Source organism: Coregonus lavaretus (genome assembly GCF_964263955.1).
Source record: "Coregonus lavaretus genome assembly, chromosome: 13".
NCBI classification, from domain to species: domain Eukaryota; kingdom Metazoa; phylum Chordata; class Actinopteri; order Salmoniformes; family Salmonidae; genus Coregonus; species Coregonus lavaretus.
The window spans coordinates 23,060,215-23,073,432 of record NC_140000.1 but is presented as its reverse complement, the minus strand read 5'-3'; positions in this window follow the sequence as shown (position 1 = coordinate 23,073,432).

The window sequence follows — 13,218 nt, the reverse complement described above, 5'->3', positions numbered from 1 at the left end:
CTCCCAACAGAGCAGCAATAATACCTAGAAAACAATAAGCACATCATCCAAAAGTAAAGGTCAGGCGGTTATACTACCACAGACCTAGTGTGTGTATGTGTTGTGGAGCCTGTGTTCACATCCATTCTTTCTTCAGGTATTATCAGAAGAGGGTGCTGATATCAGACCTACCTGAAGAGACCCAGAGACTGCAGAGGGAGGCCTGGAGAGAAGCATCCAGACGCCGTCGTGCCCGCAAAATGTCATCCGTTCAGACGAACCCCACACAGCCCTGCCACCTCCCCCAGAATACAGAGACACCTGGGGGGACTAGGGGACACCGCAGGGGCAGGCAGTAGGGTGGAAAGTTTGGATAGCTACTGGACAGTCTTCTTTTGACATTCCATACAGACCACTTACTTAAAATGGCCGGTAACAAACATTTTCTGGACTGAATAGATACCTGGTTCATCTCTGAAATTGATGTAATGTAGCCTGTCAACAGGAGGCACTGTTTGTGCATGTTCAGGAGTTTCCTGACAGGTTGAATTTACAGGTGTACCTTCTCAGCGTCCATACTTGTAGCGTTATTCTATCAGATGTTCAATTTAGCATAAACTGTTACCAGTTTGTAATAGCAATAAAGCAAGACACATGTTTTTCCTTTTTCATTTAGACATACTGTCCATCTTTTGCACATGAATAACATTTAACAAACTGAAGTATTTTTCTGAATTTCAAATGGTCCTGATCTGAAACAATTGGATAGGTGTTATAGAATTATTATGACCAAAATAAATCCCTTGATTTTGGAAGAATATTACTTATTGATATCTTTATTACCTTATCATCGAACAGGTTTGAATAACCTTATTAAGAGCCGAGGTGGCAGCCTACCTGGATCCTCTCCATTTGCATACCTCCGTAAAACTGGTGTTGAAGATGCTCTGTTCTATCTCCTACACAGAGCACCTGTAGAAGCCTGGCTGTGTGGTGAGAACAATGTTCTTTGACTTCTTCAGTGCATTCAATACCATACATCCCCACCTGCTGGCCCAAAAGATAAAGGACATTCATGTCAACCCACACATAATCACATAGATTGTGATCTGACCAATAGACCACGATTCGTAAGACTGAACCAGGCGGTATCAGATCGGATATGTACAAACATGGGGGCCCCGCAAGGGACGGTCCTGTCACCTTTCCTGTTTATCCTTTACACAAATGTCTTTACACACAACAATGAACTGATGACTGCTATAGTAAGCTGTGTGATGAGAGGAGATGATGCTCACCACAGGTAAACAACAGAGTCCTTTGTGAAATGGTGTGAGGCCAACCACCTGGACCTCAATCTACTAAAGACCAAAGAGCTAGTGGTAGATTTTAGGGAAAAAAATGTTTTTAATCAAATTTGTATTAATGGTAAAGACATCGGTACTGTTGACTCCTACAATAACTTGGGTGTAATAGTGGACAACAAGCTGAACTGGAAGGAGAATTCATACAGTGTCTACAAAAAAGCCCAATCCAGACTGTATTTTTAGGGAAGCTTATATTTTTTATTGTTGGTGACAAAATGCGTTGCATGTTCTACAGCAGTGTGGTGTGCTATACAGTACCATTGTGTGCTTTAATGGGAACGTAGCCAAGGAGGACTTAAACAAGCTTGACAAAATCATCAAGAAAGCCAGTGCTACAATCAGCTGCAGTCTAGAATCAATGCAGGACATATTCATAAAAAGGCTGCAAGCTAAGACACACCCACTCCACAGCACTGTTATGAAGCACCCACTCCACAGCACTGTTATGAAGCACCCACTCCACAGCACTGTAGTAAAGCACAGGAGCAGCTTCAGTAGCAGGTTCATCCTGCAAAGAAGCTGCACAGAGAGGTTTAGACGGTTGTTCTTATCCATAGCCATGAGGCTTCTTAATGAGTGTAATAATGAACTGATTTATTATGAATGTTGTTGCTGCTTGCTTCCCCAGAGTAGAATAGACAGCATTTCTTAACTCCTTTGAATCGAACTCTATCTTTTATGGCCTCTAAGGTACAGGTGCCTTCATACTGTATGTGTCTCTGTTTTGTATCATGTGTTTGTGTTACAGGAGGGGGTTGCAGTTCCGGAGCGACCCAGTAGGTGTCATCCTCCGACAACCTTAGGCACCTCCTCACTCACAGTCTGGACTAATCATGATCCTATTGGTGTCACCTGTGTCTACCTGTTCACCTGTGTATTTATGCCCTCACTTCCCTGTGTTCCCTTGCTCAGTTTTCTCTGCTAGTTTCACTATGCCAAACAGTACTAATCAGTGTCTGATTGCGGGACGTATGGACAGGTACGTGAGAAGTGTTCTCCTTGTTTAGTTATTATTTCAGTCACAGTTAGTATTTCGTATTTTGGCTGGCAGCCTGGTTTCTGGAGTCTTATTTGCTCCACCCTTACAGAAAACTGAGCCAATATGGAATATGGACCCAGCGGAGGCAGCACAGTATCATAGCGCATTGGCAACGCAGGGAGCCATGCTGAACCAGCACGACCGCAGCCTGCAGCAGATCACGAGAATCTCCGCCAGCTGACGATCGCCGTGCAGAGCAATGGGAGGATATCCAGTTTTTCATTGTGGACTCTCCGGAGTGTCCCCTCATTCTCGGGCACCCCTGGCTGGTCGCCCACAAACCCCGGATAGACTGTTCCACGGGGCGGCTCATCCTGGAGGGAGGCTCCACTCTAGTCCCGTTCCGGTCTCCACCGACCACTCATCAGCCCAAACCACCATCCCAGACCACCTACCAGTCCTCACCTCTTCCCCAGGTCCTGCACTCCGAACTGCCTACCACCCTAGCAGCGGTTGCCACCGGGAGGACGGCGGCTACAGACTCTGTCACCGGCCCAGACCTGGCAGGCGTTCCCGGGAGTATTGGGATCTGGGGGAGGTGTTTAGTAAGGCGTGCCAAGGGCCTACCTCCTCACAGGCCATATGACTGCACAATCAATCTCCTGACGGCTGCCATGCCCACACGAGGGTGATTGTTTTCCTTGTCCCAGCCGGAGACGCTGGCCATGAGGGAGTATATTGACGAGGCACTCGTCGAGGGTCACATCCGTACCTCTACCTCACCCGCGGGCGCGGACTTCTTCTTCGTGGGGAAAAAGGACGGTGGGCAGCGGCCGTGCATTGATTCCCGGGCGCTCAACGACATCACGGTGAAGAACCGCTACCCACTCCCCCTGATGACGGCATTCGAGTCGTTGCAGGGAACCCGGGTCTTCACTAAGCTGGACTTACGTAATGCCTAAAACCTGGTGAGGATTCGGGAGGGGGACGAGTGGAAGACGGTGTTTAACACACCCAGTGGGCATTACGAGTACCAAGTCATGCCGTTTGGTCTAGCCAACGTGCCTGCGGTGTTCCAGGCGTTGGTCAATGACGTACTCCGGGACCTTCTCGACTACAGCGTCTTCGTGTATTTGGGTGACATCCTCATATTTTCGAAGGACATGAGTGAACACCAGCATCATGTTCGGCAGGTCCTCCAACGCCTTCTCTGTCACCAGCTCTACATCAAGGCGGAGAAGTGTGTGTTCCACACTGAGACAGTCTCCTTCCTGGGGTTCATCGTCACCCAGGGGGACCTACGGATGTACCCAGCCAAGGTCAGCGCGGTACTGGATTGGCCCCAGCCCTCATCCCTCAAGCAACTACAATGGTTTTTAGGGTTCGCTCATTTTTATAGGCGATTTATTCACAATTATAGCTCCCTAGCCGTTCCCCTGACAGCCCTTACCCAGACGAGCGTACGCTCCTTCGCCTTGACCCCGGAAGCGGGGAACGCATTTGATGCACTGAAGCGGCGCTTTACATCGGCCCCGGTCCTCGGGCATCCTGATCCGTCCCTGCCGTTCATTGTGGAGGTGGATGCTTCAGACGTTGCAGTGGGAGCAATCCTGTCCCAACGGTTCCTCAGGACGGTAAGACTCACCCCTGCGTGTTTTTCTCCCGTCGGCTATCCCCGACGGAGTGTAATTACAACGTGGGGAACTGTGAGCTGTTACCAGTCAAGCTCGCCCTGGGGAAGTGGAGACATTGGCTAGAGGGGGCCGCCCTCCATTCATTGTATGGACTGACCACAAGAACTTAGCCTACATTCAGGGGGCAAAGAGGATCAACTCGCGTCAGGCCAGGTGGGCGTTGTTCTTCACCAGGTTCTGGTTCACCATCTCATACTGCCCGGGGGCGAAGAACACCAAGCCTGACACGCTCTCTCAGCAGTTCGACCATGTGGACCTGGTGGAGAGGGATGACCCCATTGTCCCCAAACACACTGATTGCTGCCCCAGTTTCGTGAGGAATTGATAGGCTGGTCAGAGCAGCGCTACGGCGGGAGCCCGATCCGGGCGGAGGTCCATGGGGGAGGATGTACTTACCCAAGGCTGCACGCTCGCGACTGCTTCAGTGGGCGCACGCGTCCGACCTCACCAGCCATCCGGGGGGCGCCAGGATGTTGGAGTTCCTGCGTAGGAGGATCTGGTGGCCATCTGCTGAGGGGTATACGCGCACCTTTGTGGCTGCTTTCCCGGTGTGTGCGCACACAAAGAGCTCACGTCAGCCCGCGGCAGGGCTGCTCCGACCCCTGCCTATCCCCAAGCGCCCCTGGTCCCACACCCCCCTCTAATGGATACACAGTCATCCTGGTCGTTGTGGACCGGTTCTCGAAGGCTGCCCATTTTATTCCCCTTCCCAAACTCCCATCAGCCCGGGAGACGGCTAAGTTGGTGGTGCAGCACGTTTTCTGGGTCCATGGCCTTGCCCAAGATGTGGTGTCAGATCGGGGCCCTCAGTTCACCTCCAGGTTCTGGAAGGCGTTCGCCACCTGCCTCGGCGCCTCCGTCAGCTTGTCTTCCAGCTTCCATCCCCAGTCGAACGGGCAGACGGAGCGCGTCAACCCGGATCTGGAGCGGGTGCTGAGGTGATACGCCTCCAGCAACCCAGCTACGTGGAGTCAGCGACTGGTGTGGGCAGAGTACGCCCTCAACACCCTTCTCTGCTCGTCCACCGGCCTGTCCCCCTTCCAGTGCCAATACGGGTACCAACCCCCCCCCCCCATTCCCAGAGCAAGAGGAGGAGGCGGTGGTCCCGTAGGTCCAGGTCCACATCAGTTGCTGTCGCCACACCTGGAGGCAGGTACGGGCGGCGCTTAAGCGGGCCTCGGTCAGGTCTCAACATCAGGCCAACCGCAGGCGTCGCCCGACCCCGGTCTTTCGCCCGGGACAGAGGGTGTGGCTCTCCACGCGGGATCTTTCCCTCCGCGTGGAGTCCAGGAAGCTGGCCCCCCGGTTCGTCGGGCCATTCAGAGTGGTCCAGTGAGTCAACCCAGTGGCCTACCGCCTGCAACTTCCCCCCAGCATGTGGGTGCATCCCACATTCCATGTGTCCCTCCTCAAGCCCATCGCCACCTGTCCCCTGGCTCCCCCTCCTCATCCTGTTCCCCCGCTGTGCCTCGTCGGAGGGCAGCCGGCTTTTACTGTGGACCGGATCCTAGACTGCCGGCAGGTGGGGAGGGGTCTCCAATTTCTGGTGGACTGGGAGGGTTATGGGCCGGGGGAGCGGTCCTGGGTGCCCAAGAGGGACATTCTGGACCCAGGGCTGATAACAACATTCCGTCGCTTCCACTCGGAGGCGCTACGATGAACGGCTGGGGCCGTTCGTCGGGGGTGGGGGGGCACTGTTACAGGAGGGGGTTGCAGTTTCGGAGCGAACCACTAGGTGTCATCCTCCAACAACCTTAGACACCTCCTCACTCACAGTCTGGACTAATCATGATCCTATTGGTGTCACCTGTGTCTACCTGTTCACCTGCGTATTTATGCCCTCACTTCCCTGTGTTCCCTTACTCAGTTTTCTCCCTGTTTAGTTATTATTTCACAGTCGTATTTTGGCTGGCAGCCTGCTTTTTGGAGTCTTATTTGCTCCGCCTTTCTTTTTCGATTAAATTCCGTAATTTTGTATCATGGCATCGGGACCATCAGTAAAGATCCTTGTCACAGCCTCATAGAGGATCTAAATAAATGTTCTAACCTCTCTGGATTACAATCAAATTATGATAAATGTACTATATTACGTATTTGATCACTAAAAAATACAATTATTACATTACCATGCAGTTTACCAATAAAATGGTCTGATGGTGATGTGGATATACTTGGAATACATATCCCAAATGAAATAAATGATCTCACTCCAATACATTTTAATCGAAAGTTAGCAAAAATAGATAAGATCTTGCTACCATGGAAAGGTAAATACCTGTCTATTTGTGGAAAAATCCCCCCTGATTAACTCTTTAGTATTATCCCAGTTGACCTATTTTCTTATGGTCTTGCCTAAGCCTAGCGAAAATAAATATGATTAAAAAATATTCCATTTTATTTGGAACGGCAAGCCAGACAAAATTAAACGGGCCTATTTATATAATGAATATGAATTCGGAGGACAGAAATTATTCAATATTAAAGCATTAGACCTATCACTAAAAGCTTCAGTCATACAAAAGTTATACTTGAATCCGAAATGGTTCTCTAGCAAATTAGTAAGATTGTCCTACCCCGTGTTCAAGAATGGCCTTTTACCCTTTATTCAGATTACAACCTCTCACTTTCAGTTATTTGAAAAGGAAATCATCTCCCAAATATCACTATTTCTAAAACAAGCCATAGAAAGTTGGTTGCAATTTCAATTTAATCCTCCAGAAACAACAGAACAATTAATGCAACAAATATTGTGGTTAAACTCAAATATACTAATTGATTAAAAAAACATTATTTTTAGAATAAAAAAAAAAAAAGGTATAATCTTCGTAAATTATATCATAGGTAGGACTGTTGGAGTTATGTCGCACATGCAGCTAACAAAAACATATGGAAAATTACAACTAAATAATTGCAGCATTACCGCAAAAATGGAAGAGGAAATTGGAAGGGGGAAAAAGTAAGGAAATTGTCTGTTGGCCCTGCATTAAAGAACATTATTGGTTAAAGAAAATTGTGATAAATAAAAAAGTATACCAGTTTCATTTAAGGACCAAAGGATTGACAGCCGTCCCATATAGATCGCAAAATAGTTGGGAAGAGATTTTTGACGTACCGATTAAATCTGTCTCCTGAGTGGCGCAGTGGTCTAAGGCACTGCATCGCAGTGCTAGCTGTGCCACTAGAGATCCTGGTTCGAATCCAGGCTCTGTCGTAGCTGGCCGTGACCGGGAGACCCATGGGGCGGCGCGCAATTGGCCCAGCGTCGTCCAGGGTAGGGGAGGGAATGGCCGGCAGGGATGTAGCTCAGTTGATAGAGCATGGCGTTTGCAACGCCAGGGTTGTGGGTTCGATTCCCACAGGGGGTATAAAAAAAATAAATAATGTAAGTCGCTCTGGATAAGAGCGTCTGCTAAATGACGTAAATGTAAATGTAAATGTAAATGGCATAGTGTTTTTGAACTGAATTGCAAAACGACGCCGGATTCAAAACTTCAAATTGTTCAATTTAAATTATTATACAAAATTCTTGCTACCAATAGAATATTATTTATATGGGGGATACAATCTTCCCAGCTCTGCAGATTTTGCTGCGAAGAGACAGAATCATTAGATCATTTGTTTTGGTACTGTCCATTTGTAGCTTGTTTTTTGGTCACAGGTCCAGGAATGGCTGAAGGATTGCAATATTTACCTGGAGCTAACCCTGCAGATAGCACTACTGGATGATCTGAAAAGTCATAGTCAATCGATCAATAATAGAATAATACTTTTAGCAAAAATGTTTATTTTCAATTTACAATCTGTAGAAACAATGAGAATAGAAGGGTTCAGAACTTTAGTGAAACATCACAGTACAGTTGAAAAATACAGTGGGGAGAACAAGTATTTGACACACTGCCAATTTTGCAGGTTTTCCTACTTACAAAGCATGTAGAGGTCTGTCATTTTTATCATAGGTACACTTCAACTGTGAGAGACGGAATCTAAAACAAAAATCCAGAAAATCACATTGTATGATTTTTAAGTAATTAATTTGCATTTTATTGCATGACATAAGTATTTGATACATCAGAAAAGCAGAACTTAATATTTGGTACAGAAACCTTTGTTTGCAATTACAGAGATCATACGTTTCCTGTAGGTCTTGACCAGGTTTGCACACACTGCAGCTGGGATTTTGGCCCACTCCTCCATACAGACCTTCTCCAGATCCTTCAGGTTTCGGGGCTGTCACTGGGCAATACGGACATTCAGCTCCCTCCAAAGATTTTCTATTGGGTTCAGGTCTGGAGACTGGCTAGGCCACTCCAGGACCTTGAGATGCTTCTTACGGAGCCACTCCTTAGTTGCCCTGGCTGTGTGTTTCGGGTCGTTGTCATGCTGGAAGACCCAGCCACGACCCATCTTCAATGCTCTTACTGAGGGAAGGAGGTTGTTGGCCAAGATCTCACGATACATGGCCCCATCCATCCTCCCCTCAATACGGTGCAGTCGTCCTGTCCCCTTTGCAGAAAAGCATCCCCAAAGAATGATGTTTCCACCTCCATGCTTCACGGTTGGGATGATGTTCTTGGGGTTGTACTAATCCTTCTTCTTCCCACATGACCTTCTCCCATTCCTCCTCTGGATCATCCAGATGGTCATTGGCAAACTTCAGACTGGCCTGGACATGCGCCGGCTTGAGCAGGGGGACCTTGCGTGCGCTGCAGGATTTTAATCCATGACGGCGTAGTGTGTTACTAATGGTTTTCCTTGAGACTGTGGTCCCAGCTCTCTTCAGGTCATTGACCAGGTCCTGCCGTGTAGTTCTGGGCTGATCCCTCACCTTCCTCATGATCATTGATGCTCCACGAGGTGAGATCTTGCATGGAGCCCCAGACCGGGGGTGATTGACCGTCATCTTGAACTTCTTCCATTTTCTAATAATTGCGCCAACAGTTGTTGCCTTCTCACCAAGCTGCTTGTCTATTGTCCTGTAGCCCATCCCAACCTTGTGCAGGTCTACAATTGTATCCCTGATGTCCTTACACAGCTCTCTGGTCTTGGCCATTGTGGAGAGGTTGGAGTCTGTTTGATTGAGTGTGTGGACAGGTGTCTTTTATACAGGTAACGAGTTCAAACAGGTGCAGTTAATACAGGTAATGAGTGGAGAACAGGAGGGCTTCTTAAAGAAAAACTAACAGGTCTGTGAGAGCCGGAATTCTTACTGGTTGGTAGGTGATTAAATACTTATGTCATGCAATAAAATGCAAATGAATTACTTAAAAATCATACAATGTGATTTTCTGGATTTTTGTTTTAGATTCCGTCTCTCACAGTGGAAGTGTACCTATGATAAAAATTACAGACCTCTACGTGCTTTGTAAGTAGGAAAACCTGCAAAATCGGCAGTATATCAAATACTTGTTCTCCCCACTGTATATGGCAAATAGAAATCCAATATGGATGGTGTTAAGAAATAGATGGGAGGTGTTGAATGGAGCTGAAGGATGGGACTAATAACAACTAACAACAACTAATAACAACAAGATAACTAATGTAAAGCATACTGTGTCCATAATAAGTATATAGGTTATAGGTTGAGAGCTTTTGTGAAAGAGCACAGTTAGAAATATATGGCATATAGAAGCAAACCGGATGGACATCATGAAAATGATCGGAGAGGTTGATGGTAGAGGAAGTTCAGGAGTAAAAACAAACAAAATAGAATTATTGTAAAATTGACTGTGTCCATAAAATGTATATACATTGGGGAGAACAACTATTTGATACACTGCCGATTTTGCAGATTTTTCTACTTACAAAGCATGTAGAGGTCTGTAATTTTTATCATAGGTACTCTTCAACTGTGAGAGACGGAATCTAAAACAAAAATCCAGAAAATCACATTGCATGATTTTTAAGTAATTAATTTGCATTTTATTGCATGACATAAGTATTTGATCACCTACCAACCAGTAAGAATTCCGGCTCTCACAGACCTGTTAGTTTTTCTTTAAGAAGCCCTCCTGTTCTCCACTCATTACCTGTATTAACTGCACCTGTTTGAACTCGTTACCTTTATAAAAGACACATGTCCACACACTCAATCAAACAGACTCCAACCTCTCCACAATGGCCAAGACCAGAGAGTTGTGTAAGGACATCAGGGATAAAATTGTAGACCTGCACAAGGCTGGGATGGGCTACAGGACAATAGGCAAGCAGCTTGGTGAGAAGGCAACAACTGTTGGCGCAATTATTAGAAAATGGAAGAAGTTCAAGATGACGGTCAATCACCCTCGGTCTGGGGCTCCATGCAAGATCTCACCTCGTAGGGCATCAATGATCATGAGGAAGGTGAGGGATCAGCCCAGAACTACACGGCAGGACCTGGTCAATGACCTGAAGAGAGCTGGGACCACAGTCTCAAAGAAAACCATTAGTAACACACTACGCCGTCATGGATTAAAATCCTGCAGCGCACGCAAGGTCCCACTGCTCAAGCCAGCGCATGTCCAGGCCCGTCTGAAGTTTGCCAATGACCATCTGGATGATCCAGAGGAGGAATGGGAGAAGGTCATGTGGTCTGATGAGAGAAAAAATAGAGCTTTTTGGTCTAAACTCCACTCGCCGTGTTTGGAGGAAGAAGAAGGATGAGTACAACCCCAAGAACACCATCCCAACCGTGAAGCATGGAGGTGGAAACATCATTCTTCTGGGATGCTTTTCTGCAAAGGGGACAGGACGACTGCACCGTATTGAGGGGAGGATGGATGGGGCCATGTATCGTGAGATCTTGGCCAACAACCTCCTTCCCTCAGTAAGAGCATTGAAGATGGGTCGTGGCTGGGTCTTCCAGCATGACATCGACCTGAAACACACAGCCAGGGCAACTAAGGAGTGGCTCCGTAAGAAGCATCTCAAGGTCCTGGAGTGGCCTAGCCAGTCTCCAGACCTGATCCCAATAGAAAATCTTTGGAGGGAGCTGAAAGTCTGTATTGCCCAGCGACAGCCCCGAAACCTGAAGGATCTGGAGAAGGTCTGTATGGAGGAGTGGGACAAAATCCCTGCTACAGTGTGTACAAACCTGGTCAAGACCTACAGGAAACGTATGATCTCTGTAATTGCAAACAAAGATTTCTGTACCAAATATTAAGTTCTGCTTTTCTGATGTATCAAATACTTACAGTGGGGAAAAAAAGTATTTAGTCAGCCACCAATTGTGCAAGTGCTCCCACTTAAAAAGATGAGAGAGGCCTGTAATTTTCATCATGACAGACAAAATGAGGGAAAAAAAATCCAGAAAATCACATTGTAGGATTTTTAATGAATTTATTTTCAAATTATGGTGGAAAATAAGTATTTGGTCAATAACAAAAGTTTCTCAATACTTTGTTATATACCCTTTGCTGGCAATTACACAGGTCAAACGTTTTCTGTAAGTCTTCACAAGGTTTTCACACACTGTTGCTGGTATTTTGGCCCATTCCTCCATGCAGATCTCCTCTAGAGCAGTGATGTTTTGGGGCTGTCGCTGGGCAACACGGACTTTCAACTCCCTCCAAAGATTTTCTATGGGGTTGAGATCTGGAGACTGGCTAGGCCACTCCAGGACCTTGAAATGCTTCTTACGAAGCCACTCCTTCGTTGCCCGGGCAGTGTGTTTGGGATCATTGTCATGCTGAAAGACCCAGCCACGTTTCATCTTCAATGCCCTTGCTGATGGAAGGAGGTTTTCACTCAAAATCTCACGATACATGGCCCCATTCATTCTTTCCTTTACACGGATCAGTCGTCCTGGTCCCTTTGCAGAAAAACAGCCCCAAAGCATGATGTTTCCACCCCCATGCTTCACAGTAGGTATGGTGTTCTTTGGATGCAACTCAGCATTCTTTGTCCTCCAAACACGACGAGTTGAGTTTTTACCAAAAAGTTATATTTTGGTTTCATCTGACCATATGACATTCTCCCAATCCTCTTCTGGATCATCCAAATGCACTCTAGCAAACTTCAGACGGGCCTGGACATGTACTGGCTTAAGCAGGGGGACACGTCTGGCACTGCAGGATTTGAGTCCCTGGCGGCGTAGTGTGTTACTGATGGTAGGCTTTGTTACTTTGGTCCCAGCTCTCTGCAGGTCATTCACTAGGTCCCCCCGTGTGGTTCTGGGATTTTTGCTCACCGTTCTTGTGATCATTTTTACCCCACGGGGTGAGATCTTGCGTGGAGCCCCAGATCGAGGGAGATTATCAGTGGTCTTGTATGTCTTCCATTTCCTAATAATTGCTCCCACAGTTGATTTCTTCAAACCAAGCTTCCCAGCCTGGTGCAGGTCTACATTTGTGTCTCTGGTGTCCTTTGACAGCTCTTTGGTCTTGGCCATAGTGGAGTTTGGAGTGTGACTGTTTGAGGTTGTGGACAGGTTTCTTTTATACTGATAACAAGTTCAAACAGGTGCCATTAATACAGGTAACGAGTGGAGGACAGAGGAGCCTCTTAAAGAAGAAGTTACAGGTCTGTGAGAGCCAGAAATCTTGCTTGTTTGTAGGTGACCAAATACTTATTTTCCACCATAATTTGCAAATAAATTCATAAAAAATCCTACAATGTGATTTTCTGGATTTTCTTTTCTCAATTTGTCTGTCATAGTTGACGTGTACCTATTTTGTCTGTCATAGTTGACGTGTACCTATGATGAAAATTACAGGCCTCTCATCTTTTTAAGTGGGAGAACTTGCACAATTGGTGGCTGACTAAATACTTTTTTTCCCCACTGTATGTCATGCAATAAAATGCAAATTAATTACTTAAAAATCATACAATGTGATTTTCTGGATTTTTGTTTTAGATTCCGTCTCTCACAGTTGAAGTGTACCTATGATAAAAATTACAGACCTCTACATGCTTTGTAAGTAGGAAATCCTGCAAAATCGGCAGTGTATCAAATACTTGTTCTCCCCACTGTAGCTGGAAGTAGAGGCCTAAGCGTTGTTGTTCACTAGTTTACTCCAACGATTTCTGGCTCTCACAGACCTGTAACTTCTTCTTTAAGAGGCTCCTCTGTCCTCCACTCGTTACCTTTATTAATGGCACCTGTTTGAACTTGTTATCAGTATAAAAGACACCTGTCCACAACCTCAAACAGTCACACTCCAAACTCCACTATGGCCAAGACCAAAGAGCTGTCAAAGGACACCAGAAACACAATTGTAGACCT